Source organism: Pholcus phalangioides, unplaced genomic scaffold (genome assembly GCF_987345545.1).
Source record: "Pholcus phalangioides strain wild (caught in Gottingen) unplaced genomic scaffold, Ppha-v1.0 ptg000015l_1, whole genome shotgun sequence".
In the NCBI taxonomy this organism is placed as follows: Eukaryota; Metazoa; Arthropoda; class Arachnida; order Araneae; family Pholcidae; genus Pholcus; species Pholcus phalangioides.
Window position 1 is genome coordinate 10,344,867 of NW_028301608.1, and position 12,713 is coordinate 10,357,579.

The 12,713-nt window shown below is 36.1% G+C and overlaps 1 protein-coding gene across 2 annotated transcripts in view; it reads left to right on the forward strand.

Moving 5' to 3' along the window:
- Positions 1-11,561, forward strand: part of LOC149075438 (kin of IRRE-like protein 3) — a 233,485-nt gene extending 221,924 nt beyond the window's left edge. For both annotated transcript variants that reach the window (XM_089242774.1, XM_089242775.1), the window contains exon 14: positions 7,603-11,561. The gene's annotated coding sequence lies outside the window, so the exon portion shown is untranslated. The remainder of the gene's footprint in view (positions 1-7,602) is intronic.
- The last annotated feature ends 1,152 nt before the right edge of the window (positions 11,562-12,713 follow it).

The following is a 12,713-nucleotide window of genomic DNA, read 5'->3' on the forward strand; positions in this document are numbered from 1 at the left end:
CCAGTTCAATGTATTGCCAACTCAGAAAATTTTTTTGAATCATCTTGATTATGGGGCAATATATGCACAAACGGAAAGAAACAGATATATTCATAGCTATCGGGCAAATTCTAAAGCCTCCATCAAAATACTGGAGTTTAAATCTCCATCTCAACAGCCTCAAATATTTAGGTATCATAATCTCGGAGATAACAAGGAACTATTTCCGAATACGGCATCGATACACTGGGTGGCGTCACTACTGAGTGGATGATTTAATGCAAATGAAAGTGAGGTCATTTGTTACTGAAGACTAGAAAAAAGAAGAAAACATTTTTTTCTCACATTTCTCTCTGTCATGCTTCGATTCAATTTATTAGTATTAAGAATGTTAATTGCAGCCACTTCGGGATCTGGGACACTTGAAGATCACAACTTTCCTCACCACTACAAAATCACGGGGGAAAAACAATTGATCTGGAGATCAAACATTCCTGCCTGAATTGTTAATGTTGATAAACTAAAACATTATATAGACTGGGAATGAAAGACTGAATTACACAGTGAAACTAGTGGAAAGATCAGTGTGTAATTCTATAAAAATCTGCAACATAACCAAAGGTCAAATAAATCGTTGTTATCGGCTCATCGTCTTAGAGGAATTGCCATGATAGAGTTTCATGCGTAATAAGTGAGATAGCGATGCATTACTAGAACATCTTGCCACACTTGTTCAGAAACATACACAAACTTATACCTCTCCCAGACGGGTTTTTAACTTTGCAAATGCTATTTTCTGCACTCCCACTTTTCAAAGAGAGAGGTCGCGTATAGATGAATGTGAGTAAGCAGTTCCAACGTAATTCATACGTTGGAACAGATTGGATTGAGGTCTGTTTTGCTCAAGGACTAATTAGGTAAAACTGCGTCAAAACAACTGGCCAACTAAAAAAGGATAAGATATATCCAAGTCGTCTCAGAAAATATAGATATGTATGATGATAAACAATAATTCTCAGTTTGGGGTATCCGATCACACATTCATACGCGATTCTGTTCAGTGTTTTCTACCTCCCCTAAAAGTTTGCACGTGGAATTTTGAATCACCCCGTATAGCAAAGGTGTTGCAAAGATATACTGCCTATAATAACAAAATCCACGTATGAATAAAATACCATTGTGCATTGCTTGTGGAGCGACCTACGTAGTGCACATAACCCGAGCAAACTGTCGATAGATTCAGCTCTCAGATATATTGAGTGGAAAGACTCATAAATGTGTACACAAAATATAAAGGTTGGTATAAGCTCATACATACTTTTTTTTCCTTTCAGAAGATTCTCGAGATTCTTCTAGTAATATATTATATATAAATCAGTGAACGACGTTACACGGCGGCATGGCCTGCAGGTGAAGGATTTTTTTTTTCAGTCACGGGACGTAAACTCGCTTATCCCGTAGGATCTTATAATGGGCAAATGAGATTTACTCTCTCCAGCAGTAGAGGTGACCCAAGGGAAATTGCTCGCATTAGTAACAAACTTTTAGTGAAAGTCGTTGGTGCTTTTTTCTTTTCTTTCTTTCAAGCTTCATCCTACGCTGTATAGAGAAATGGAAGTTTTACCGTGGGATGTGCTACTATTTGATTAGAAATTTTGGTTGCGAGGAAAAGAAAATATTCCACACGTTTTATACATTTTTAACTTTGTGGAAGCAGATTTTCTTCAAGTTTCTATCCACGTTTTATACTGATAATATTGGCGCACCAGTATTTGATATTAGCCTATTTTGTTTTCTTTTTCATCAAAAGAGCTCTTATAGAAATAAATAATTTTTCTGTTGCAAAACGTTTCTAAAAATATGCCTTATATATGCCTCTTAAAATACACCTTGTACTGTGTACTCTGTTGAACAGGAATCTTCACTCTGGATACATACAAAGAAATATCCAAAAGATCTGTACGTCTATGACAAAGGTGCTTATTCTTTAGGAGAGTGCAGGACGCTTCATTTGGTTGAAAACGTGTCGCGGGTGACTTTATTCAACAGTGCCGCAGGTCACTCTATAAATATGCCGTGAATCACTTGCAGATCTGAAAATGTAGCGTGGATCACTTGAGTGACCTGGGAATGTGCCGCGGACCACTTGAATGATGTGGCACTGTGCAGCGGTCACTTAAGTAATTCGTAAATGTGTTGTGGGATCCGCTTAAGTGATCTCAAATTATGCCGCGGATAACTTGAAGGTCAATTTAGTTATTTGTAAGTATGCCGCGGGTCATTTGATTGATGTGGCACTGTATTGCGGATCACTTAACTGATCTGGAACTGTCCTGCGGGTCACTTAAGTGACTGTAAATATGCTGTACGCCACTTAAGCGATCTGTGATTGTGCTGCAAGTCATTCAAGTTTTCTGGACATGCACCGCGGACCGCTTAAGAACTCTGGAACAGTTCCGCAGATTACTTAAGTGATTTGGAAATATGCTGCGGCCGCTTGAGTGATCTGAAACTGCGTCGTGGATTACTACAGTGATCTGAAATTTTACCGAGGAGGGGGATAACTTAAGTGATCTAGGGATGTGTTGCGATCCATTTAGATGATCTGAAACCGCACCGCGAGTGACTTGAGTGATCCGTAAATATACCGTGGATCCATAAGTGATCTGTAAGTGTGCTGCAGACCACTAAAATGATGTACAACTGCACCGTAAGTTACTTAAGTGCTTTAGAACAATGTTATAGGTTACTTGAGCCATTTGTAAATATGCCGATGGCCGCTTGAGTGATCTGGAACTGCATCGCAGATCACTCAAGTACTATTAATTTTATCGGAGGAGGGGGTCTCTTAAGAGATCTCGAAATATACTGCGGGTAATTTTGGGGATGTGAAACTGCACCACACGAGTCACTTGAGTGATTTGGAAGTGTGCCACTTAGTTCATTTTGGCAAAATTAGGTTTGACGTCGAAAGTCACATCAAATGACCAAATTTGACTCTCGGGCAATGGATTGAGCGTTGTTTCTATAGTAATGAAAATACTCTGGCCTATAGTAATGTAAAAGCAATAATGTATGACTTCACAGTTTGACTAGACGCACGAGTCCCACACACAATAATCATCCTGTTGGAAAGAGAACAATGTTCAGTATTTCACAGTTTCGTCATTCAGTCGTGCAAGTTGGATTGCACATTCGGGCTCGAAAATGAAGTTTTGTGAATGAAAATCATTTCATATAATGAAAAAAAATATCGAGGTGATGACATTATAAAAACGAGGCAAGTGCCACAATTTGATAAAATGTATTTCTTACCGCAATGATTCTGTTGCAAGGCTGGCGACATCGAGAAAGAGATAAGACCATAAGGCCAAAATTACACTATAAAAGTTTGATAAAATGTATTTTACAAAACTTCAAGAGCAACAAATAAGCCACACTTGCTCGAATGTAACTGATACACTTATTGGTTGCATTTTTCAAGTTTTATAAAATAACTTTTATGATGTAATATGACCTGACTGATATTTTACAGTTCGAAACACGTGTCTAACAGTAACTTAACCACTCTTGGCACAAAAAAGAGGCAAGTAGAACCTTGTTTTTTGCTTGTCCTGTAAAATACAGTTTCCGCACTTTCCTCCTTCTAACGTCTATTGTTATTCATAGTAAGACTAGAGCAGTGATTTTCAACTCGTGGCTAACGGAATAGTCAATTTTTTCATCGACCTTCATCTTACGTCACTGATGCATTGGATATACATTATTCAAATTTCAGGTAGCCCCGACAATTTAATGAAAATTTCCTGTTTTCTCGCGTTTGTAACGAGTACATATGAGAGAGTTAAAATCAGTCGATTCAATTTGACTCAAGTCCAGAAACGGAATCTGGAAGTGCTAAACCATACGTGAATCAATGGCCCGTGGTCAAAATGTGTCGTCCCTCCGAGTCCTTAGATGGAGCTGGCGACCCGAAACCTAATTTTGTAAGAATAAACTAAGAGTATACACTCACATAACTAAGAGCACTTATAAACGCTAAAGGTCATGCATGCTCCATTCATTAGTCCACGCTAAAATCATATTAAAGGTCATCTGGAGCATCTCTGTATCGCTTTGATTCCCGACTGTCATGAAGTTTGAGGAGAGTCAAATGAAGAATGTTTGAAGAAGTCATGAGTCATGAAGAACATGCGGCACTTAACAACAATCTAAAAGAATGGTTATGAATATTGTAGTATAAAATTGGAATGTCAGTTAACAAACATGTATTTCAGCTATTTAAGAATTTGTTCTCGGAATTTAAAAACATTTTCATATAGAATGAAATAGTTTTGTGAAAGTTCATTTCCCTTTCATGGAAGGTGCAAACGTTTATTATTATTTTTTAACTGCGGTACCTAGAACAATAAATATTGTAAGTTCACAAAAAATGTTGGGTGTGCCTATCTATTCAGTAATTCCACTTATGTTTGTTTGATCAGATGATTCTATTTTGCTACTGCTTGAAAAGATATTCTTTCTTTTGTTAAATGCAATTTACTAAATAGCCTAACCAGACTCTTTGAAGACGGATTCCCATATCAATTACGTTTGCATCCAATTTTTTAAAATGTAAAGCTCTTTCCATCAGATGCAAGTCAATCGGATATTGATCAAGACTTGAATTAATTTACTCTGGAACACAACCATCATTAAAATTGATTCTCCACCTCTGAAATATTGGTCAAAGTGTAGCTGCGCTCTAGTTTATCGATGTTATAATCGATCACCCTGCCTCGATTTTAAATAATCGATTCCGTGTCACCAGATGGGAAAAGATTTTCGATCGTCGAATCCCGTGTATTTTCGATATTTCAGTGCGTTGTCCAATAATGAGATATTGCTTTCTCCTCCCCTTGAATGAAATCTTTTTCGTCGGATACTTTTTTTTAATGTCGCTTGAGGCCCGATTTTCTCAATTTCGGCGCTAGGTGCCTAATGCTATTCTTTTAGGTAACATTTGATTCATGTTTGACTGCGAATACAAAAATCCGCTTTGGAAGAAACTGCTAATTCTTTTATACAAATACGAACACCACAACAGGCAAGTTTCCCAACGAGGTAGCTGAAAAAAGATGTCCATAAAAAATGTTCATGATAACCAAAATATGATCCAATACAAAAACATATATCTAGAAAGAAAAAAGCTAATAATTAATACTATAAAGCCCTTAAAAATCCTTTTATATATACTGCCCTTAAAAAAATCTTAATTCTAGATCTTATTTTTAAAAGATCGAGCATTCTATTCGTTCTATTCGCTTTTTTTTGTTTTTGGCTACCACTGAACAATTTTCAGAAAACCTAAGCCGCTCGTCAATGAGAAATCCCAAATTGGTAAACCTAGTTGCATCCGGGATAGTAATTTCATTCAACTCGTAAATGAAACGTTGGTGGTTCGAACCAAAACGAGTTACCACACACTTATCAACACTAAAGGTCACACTCCATTCATTAGCCCATGCTGCAATCGTATTCAAGTTCGTCTGGAGCATCTCTCCCTACGTCTTGGAATCCCGATTACCCCCATTACCTTTACGTCATCTGCGACTTTACTGATAATCCAATCGAGATAATGTCATCGAATTTATTGATAAAAAGTGAGAAAAAAATATAGTCCCAAGGACACATCCTTGAGGGACTCCACTCCTTTTTGTGATCCTTTACAAACAATCTTTTTATATCGTTAATGCTGTTCGAATATCCATAATTCATTGCTCCTCATACAAATGTCGTATGCACATCTTCAAATGTATTCTAGTTATTGTGGTTTGTAGTTGAAACTTCAACACATTTTTTGAGAGAAAGTCACTAGTGGTTTTAGTTTGTAATGACTGAAAATCCATAATGAACCAGGCGTCGGACTTTAAGATAATAGTGATTTGTCTAACTCTCTGTGACAGAGACAGCAAAACCGGAGATTTGATATTATGATTAACATATTGAGTTTACATTCACATCTAGCGTAGATTCTGATGCATTTCAGTGTCACCGATATTGCTGTTCTGCTTGACAGAAACTCAACCGCGTTATACAGCATCATCAAACGGGAGAAAACCGAATTGTGCCAGTGAAACTTTTGTTCAACACATTTCGTTGTGACAGGCGCTTTCGTAAAATAGTCACCGAGTCATGACTGAGTGTGACACTTATGCGTTGACACATACACACTCAAACATGTTTTAATCACACGTTGTTCTCGTCGAGTATTATACAGTCGAACTAAATGAGATTACATTGAATTCAAGTGATTGATAATGCCGTTGCTACCGAGCTTGAGGTTATTTATGTGCTGGTATGGAATATATAATCAAACGTAATCGTGAAGTGATCTGACTAATGTATAAATCATGCGGTAATAAAGTAAATGTAATTTCTTTGTGTAAACAGACGGATCCAACACATTCCTGGGGGATCCTAAAATATTTGATCATATAAATGGCATAAACTTTTTTTTGCACCCTGAAGCATTCTGGGGATATTTCCAAAACTTCAAGAATTCTTCAAGGAAGAAAAAGTTGAATGTGATAAAACGAATGCATGGATCAAATAGAATAAAGGGTCCCAATTGTAGAAGAAATAGATTTGTTATGGTAAATGTGATAAATGGTTATTATACGAACTTACTTGGTAAATATGATAAATTTAACGCTTTTAAATAAATATAGGCGAAAATGCATAATTCCCTCAAGTGTCGTTGGTAAATATAATAAATTCTTGAAATTTATCGCCTTTATCTCTGATCATGCATAACACCCTAGAGAAACTGGTGAATTTGATAAATATGGAAAAAATATTCCGAATGAGTCTAGTGTGTGTGATGAATATAGTCTGACTCCGATGTAATGATAGCAAATTTTACGGTGATCGTAATTATCATGCATAGTATATAATACAGTACGATTTATCATGTTTACCAACGATGCAGCGCTTGGCTATTATTCTTATATATTTATAATCACTGGTGAAAGATATATTATATATATATATATATATTTCAGTACGTACTAAATTCAGCAACGATGATCGGGTAATACGCATAACCGCCGGTAAAAGGGATTAAAAGTTAGGGAAATTTATCAAACTTACTAAAATCCTTGGAGGTTATATATAACTGAGTTTATCACATTTTTACACTAATAGAGTAGCTTATTGTTTCTCAACCTTTATCACCCATATACTCCTTTGGAATATATTTGCTCTTCGTGCCCCCTGCCCCCATTCAGGAGCGAGACGCTTCCAAATTATTGAATTAAATACAGTTCAAAACTAAATTTATAACAAGTAAAAACTTTATAAATACTAGGGGAGTGGGGGATGAGATCATCCCACCCAAGAGTGGAATTACATGGGGAATTTCATCTGCGTAAAATACGGAATGACCCAATAGACATACACAATCAGGTCAATCTGCAAGGGTCTTCGAGCAGCAGAGTACTCAGTGAGTATGTCCAAGGTAGCTGGCCGGTCTCATTCAAAATCATGCAATATAGTAATTTGTTCAAGTTGAAGGGTTTTAGTATATACATTTGACTTTATCCTATCTGTAAGGCGTAATTATTGTTTTTTTTTTTCTTTCAGGTGAAGTGTACAGCCGTTAAAAGAGTTTACCGTCTTTGCTCCTGCGCCAAGAGGAACAAAGATCCAATAATGCAGCTGGAACTGCAAAATACCGACAAAATTTTCCATCGGCTAAAACGCCAATGGACAGGCATGAAACACTCGTCTTTACAGAAACAACATACAAAAATCTAAAGACGATGAAATATGAAACTTTTGTGATCACGATGATGGGACAAAGAATCAGAACTGTTCATCAAATCAATGGTTCATAGCCATTATCCCAGACGGAGAGGGGGAATGAGAAGACAAGGCACCTCATATTTCGAATCGCTGTGATGTTCGCTGGAAGATAATGAGATAGGAAAAGAGATCGTTGGATAGAGACATTGAAATGAACCTACGAGTTGAAAGTCGAAGACAAAACCTAGGTTCAATACTTCAAGACAGACAAGACAGGCACCAAGGAACGTTTAAATTTTTTCTATACCAACGGCTCAAAATGCATTAAAATAATAATTTTCAAGTATTAAAATCATAGAAAATTATAATAATTTCGAATTTGATTTTTTCAGTTAAACGAATAAATTCGACCAATTTTACAATCAGGTCAACATTCAACAGGAAAATCTATATTATAAAAAGAATATTCTTATTGATAATTGCAATACCTCAACCGGCTCTAGTATTCAAACAATATGTAATAAATCACCGAAATGTGATCGAAATGGATGAGACATATTCAGATGGGATTACGACTCATACACAGTCTCCAAATGAAGTTATGTCAGTACGATATGTGTATAACGATATCTGTGTATCGTTTTAGGTGTTTAAGGTCAAGCTAAGTACTATAAATCTTATATTAGCATTCTTCCTTTATATCACTTATGTACACGATTGCAATGAAATCTATAAGCGTGTTCAGAGCATTCTGCAATAGTCATATCTGTACTAAAATCATGTGTTCCGTTCAATTCCATCTTTGAATAAAATAACTGGATTTATCGCTTTATACCGGGATTATACTGTTAAAGTCTGATAAAAGTTCTTATATAAAACTTGAGAAATGCATCCAATAATCGTACTGGTTATATTCACGCAAAGGCAACCGATAGTTTTATTGGCTACTACTACACTACTACTACTACTTAACCGAACACGCACCTCGTACACATCACTCTACGGAATTTCTAATGAATCGGCAGATACCGGAGAATGTGTGTTCTGAGTGCATGTTTGGCCCTAAGGTATTTATGTTGTCGAGTTGCGCATGTTTTGTGTTCATGCTGTCATCTGGCTTCCATAAAGTCATTTTTAAAAGATGAATTTTTAAACTCATTTTTAAAAGATGCATTTTTTAAACTCATTTTTAAAAGATGCATTTTTTAAAGTCATTTTAAAAGATGCATTTTTTAAAGTCATTTTAAAAGATTCATTTTTTAAAGTCATTTTAAAAGATGCATATTTTAAAATTTTATGAAAAACATTTATCAAACTTTTATGTTGTAACCCCGGCCTAAAATGAAGAACGGTGATTCCGCACATATGTAACCGAGTGGACTAAACGTCCTGCATATTTTTTTGTCAAAGGCATCGTTAGAAAAAAATCAGGGAAAAAAACAGCGATGGGTTTTTATAGCAATAATATTATGGCGGTATCATACTATGCAAAAAGAGATTAGCGTAAGGTATCAAGGAACTCGAAGAACTCCCGTCTTTCTACTATCTTACGATTTGTTTAGGGGCCGTTCCAGTATTATGTAAGCAAACTTTTAGCCATTTTTGACCCCTCCCTTGTCAGCAAAATTCCGTTACCAGCTCTACCGCTCTGAATCCTAACGCATATTGGTGTGATCAGAGACGTACGCGGGGAGGGGGGGGGTGACCAAAATTTTATTTTTTTAATTGAAATTTCGGAAGAAAATACCTTTGTATGTGTTATTGTAATCAAACTCAAAATTTATCTTCAATGAATTCATTGTGACCAACCCTCTAAGCTATATAATGATAAATTGCATCAACGCCCTTGTCCCGCTGACCAAATATGGCCCTAGAGTTGTCTGATGCGGCCTGCCCTCCTCAAACCTAATTTTTATTCCAGAACATTTAAGCGGCCCGTGGCACATTTTCAGAACACTTAAATGACCCGGGACACAGTTCCAGAACACCTAAGCGATCCGTGACATATTTAGAGATCCCTTGAGTAACATGTGACGTACGTAGTTTTAGAGCACTTTAGTGGCCCCCAGTGCTGTTCTACATCACTCAAGTTACCCGCGGTGCATTCTCAGATTATTTAAGTGATCCGCGGCATATAATAGCGGATCACTTGAGTGATGCGTGGCACAGTTCCAGAGCACTTAAGCGGCCCGAACACATTTCCAGATCACTTGGATCCGCAAAACATTTAGAGTTCACTAAAGTGGTTCTGTAGGGCACTTAGCAATAGGGGGGAATGTTACTTCAACAAGTGCCCACAAACTATCGAAAGGGATTTTCTCGTTTTTGGCGCACCGAGTAAGATGCCATTAAGAATATTTCAGATTTTCATAAAGAGTGGTTGGTGACGTAAGCATTATCCACCCCCACCCCCGTCATAAAAAGTCAGCAAGTCGGAAACCCCCTCCCCATCGATGCTGACGTAATACTTGAATGGCCCCTTATAGCGACAGTACTGACACCATACTTCATTCAAAGTCAGCGTAGGGTGCAAGTTACTCTATATAGACCTAAATCCGCATTGCTAGAATACCTCTCTAAAGCAGCGTACTTCAACCTTTTCATACTTGCGAACCGGTGAAATCAAGTGAAAAATTTCGTTGACCGTCATTAATTACACCCCGGGACCTACAATTCATTGCCGATTCCGAAGGGCAGGCGTGTTTTTATGCTCATCGAGACGTTGGTGCGCTAACCCCTCGATATGCGACTCCCTGGGATAGCAATGTTTTCTGTGGTCATGTCGCCATTTCTGTTGCACCCCCTGTGTCAGGAAAGTTTTTGACAAGGACGAACCAGGTATCTCTCTAAACATCCTTCGGTACTTTAGGCGAGTATCTTATCTCGACCTGGGCTATACCACGCCTTATCTTTTTTTTTTTTCTCTTGTAGTTGGCAGCAATGATACCTGTGTAACAATAGTATGTTGTGTTATTATATACTGGTGATAAAGCGTTGCAATCTTTTGTTCCACCTATTAAATAAATACAAAACCATTCTTAGGATTATGAAAATTAGAATTGGTTGTTCTCTTGAAGCCGGTGCAGCAAGAAAATGAACAGTATATGGTATGATATCGATTTCCTTTTTTTATTTTACTACAGATGGATGTAACCTTTTACCGGTTGATAGGTTTTTGAGTTTGCCGTAGAGTTTCAACAAGAGAAACTTCGTTAAGAATACAACCAGCTTTTGATTTTTAACCGGAGTGCAGCGTAAAAATAAATACATGGCCATAGTACCGAAAATTGTTTATACAGTATTTATATTGTACGCCGGTGTTAATTTTATGCGTCATAATAACGGTAACTATATTGCTATCCTTTCCGCAAAATTTCAGAAATTACTTTTTGGTGCAGGAAGTACCTCGTTAGCGGACAAAAATTTCGATCTCATGAATGCACGTTATTGAGAGTTTCCACTGTATGCCGTGGTTCAATTACAACACTGAAAACGAGAGCCACAATATCACACTACCGTGAGCGAACAACATTGTTGCTCATGACTTGCTGAAACGAACTGTTACTTGAATGTGAAATAAAAGTGATTTTCTTTTTTTTATTCACTTCCGTTTCTTCCCGTCTACGTAGTCCCAAAACCACGTTCTATTAAATAATTCTATAGCAAACTACTTTTATTGCAAATTATTGAGATCATACTTTAAATAGTATGCATACACATTCTGATACTGATCTATTATTGAATGAACTTGCAGAATGCTCCGAAAATGAGAACTTATTTCATATTTAAAGAAATTAATTTATATATATATATATATATATATATATATATATATATATATATATATATATATATATATATATAAAACCAAAACATACATTTATTGCATTATCAAAAATTAAATACAGGCTGCATTCATTGTTTCTAATAAGCTGTTGTGGCATCACAGTCATGTCCAGGGTATATCACTACCTAATTAATGCGAATTCACATTCCATTGTATTATTATAAGAGTTTCATTTTCTTCCGATTTCATTTTCAATTATTTCTAAATTTATCGAATAAATCAAACACTAAGAAAATAAATTTCAAAATAGAAAAATGTTATTTTCTTCATTTGAATCATGATTCATGAGTAAATATTATATAGGACCAAAGTCAGCGACATAATATGTTCCTTCTTGGGAAAAGGAAAATAATCTGCGAATAAAAGTTGTTGTATAACCAGAATTTATATGTGTACAGAATATTGACGAAATAATTATGATAATAATACTAATTAAGTTGATGAAAAAAAAATTAATATTGTCGAGATATTTTGAGCTAAAGGTGGACTGTTCGTGTGAGGATGTTACTATTATTCTTGTACATAAACATTGCAATGTAAGTTGCTTGAGTATGGAAAGAAAAAAAATCGAATCATCGCCAACGTGTTTTTTGCACATTACTTCCCGCATATTTATATGAAATAAAAGTATTTATGATAAAAGTATTGTATTTCTTTATTTCATGCTTTAAATATCACTTGTAGTGTTGTCGCCTTTGTTTCTGATGGGAATGGAACAATAATAAGGACGCTTAATTAGTATTTACATTGGACGTTCATCTAATCCAGAAAAAAAACGAGACAAAAGAAGTCATTACGAAATCTCCAATATTCACCATTCGTCAGTGATTGGTGATCGTAACAAAGTTGAACATATAATGGCTTTATCTTTTTAGTGACCAGATTTATAAAATTATGTTCGATAAAAATCCCGATTCATTTGGAAAAACTTAACTCATCATTTTTACCAACGGTTATTGCGAAAATATCGCAAAACCGTAGCCAAGGCTTTTTTTGCATGCTTCAAGTCTTCATGGTACTCTAATATATCTAGTATAAGTTGCTCAGCTTAGGAGTATTACAGGACAGCGAAAGTTTTCTTAAAATTTGGAATTTCTTGCCT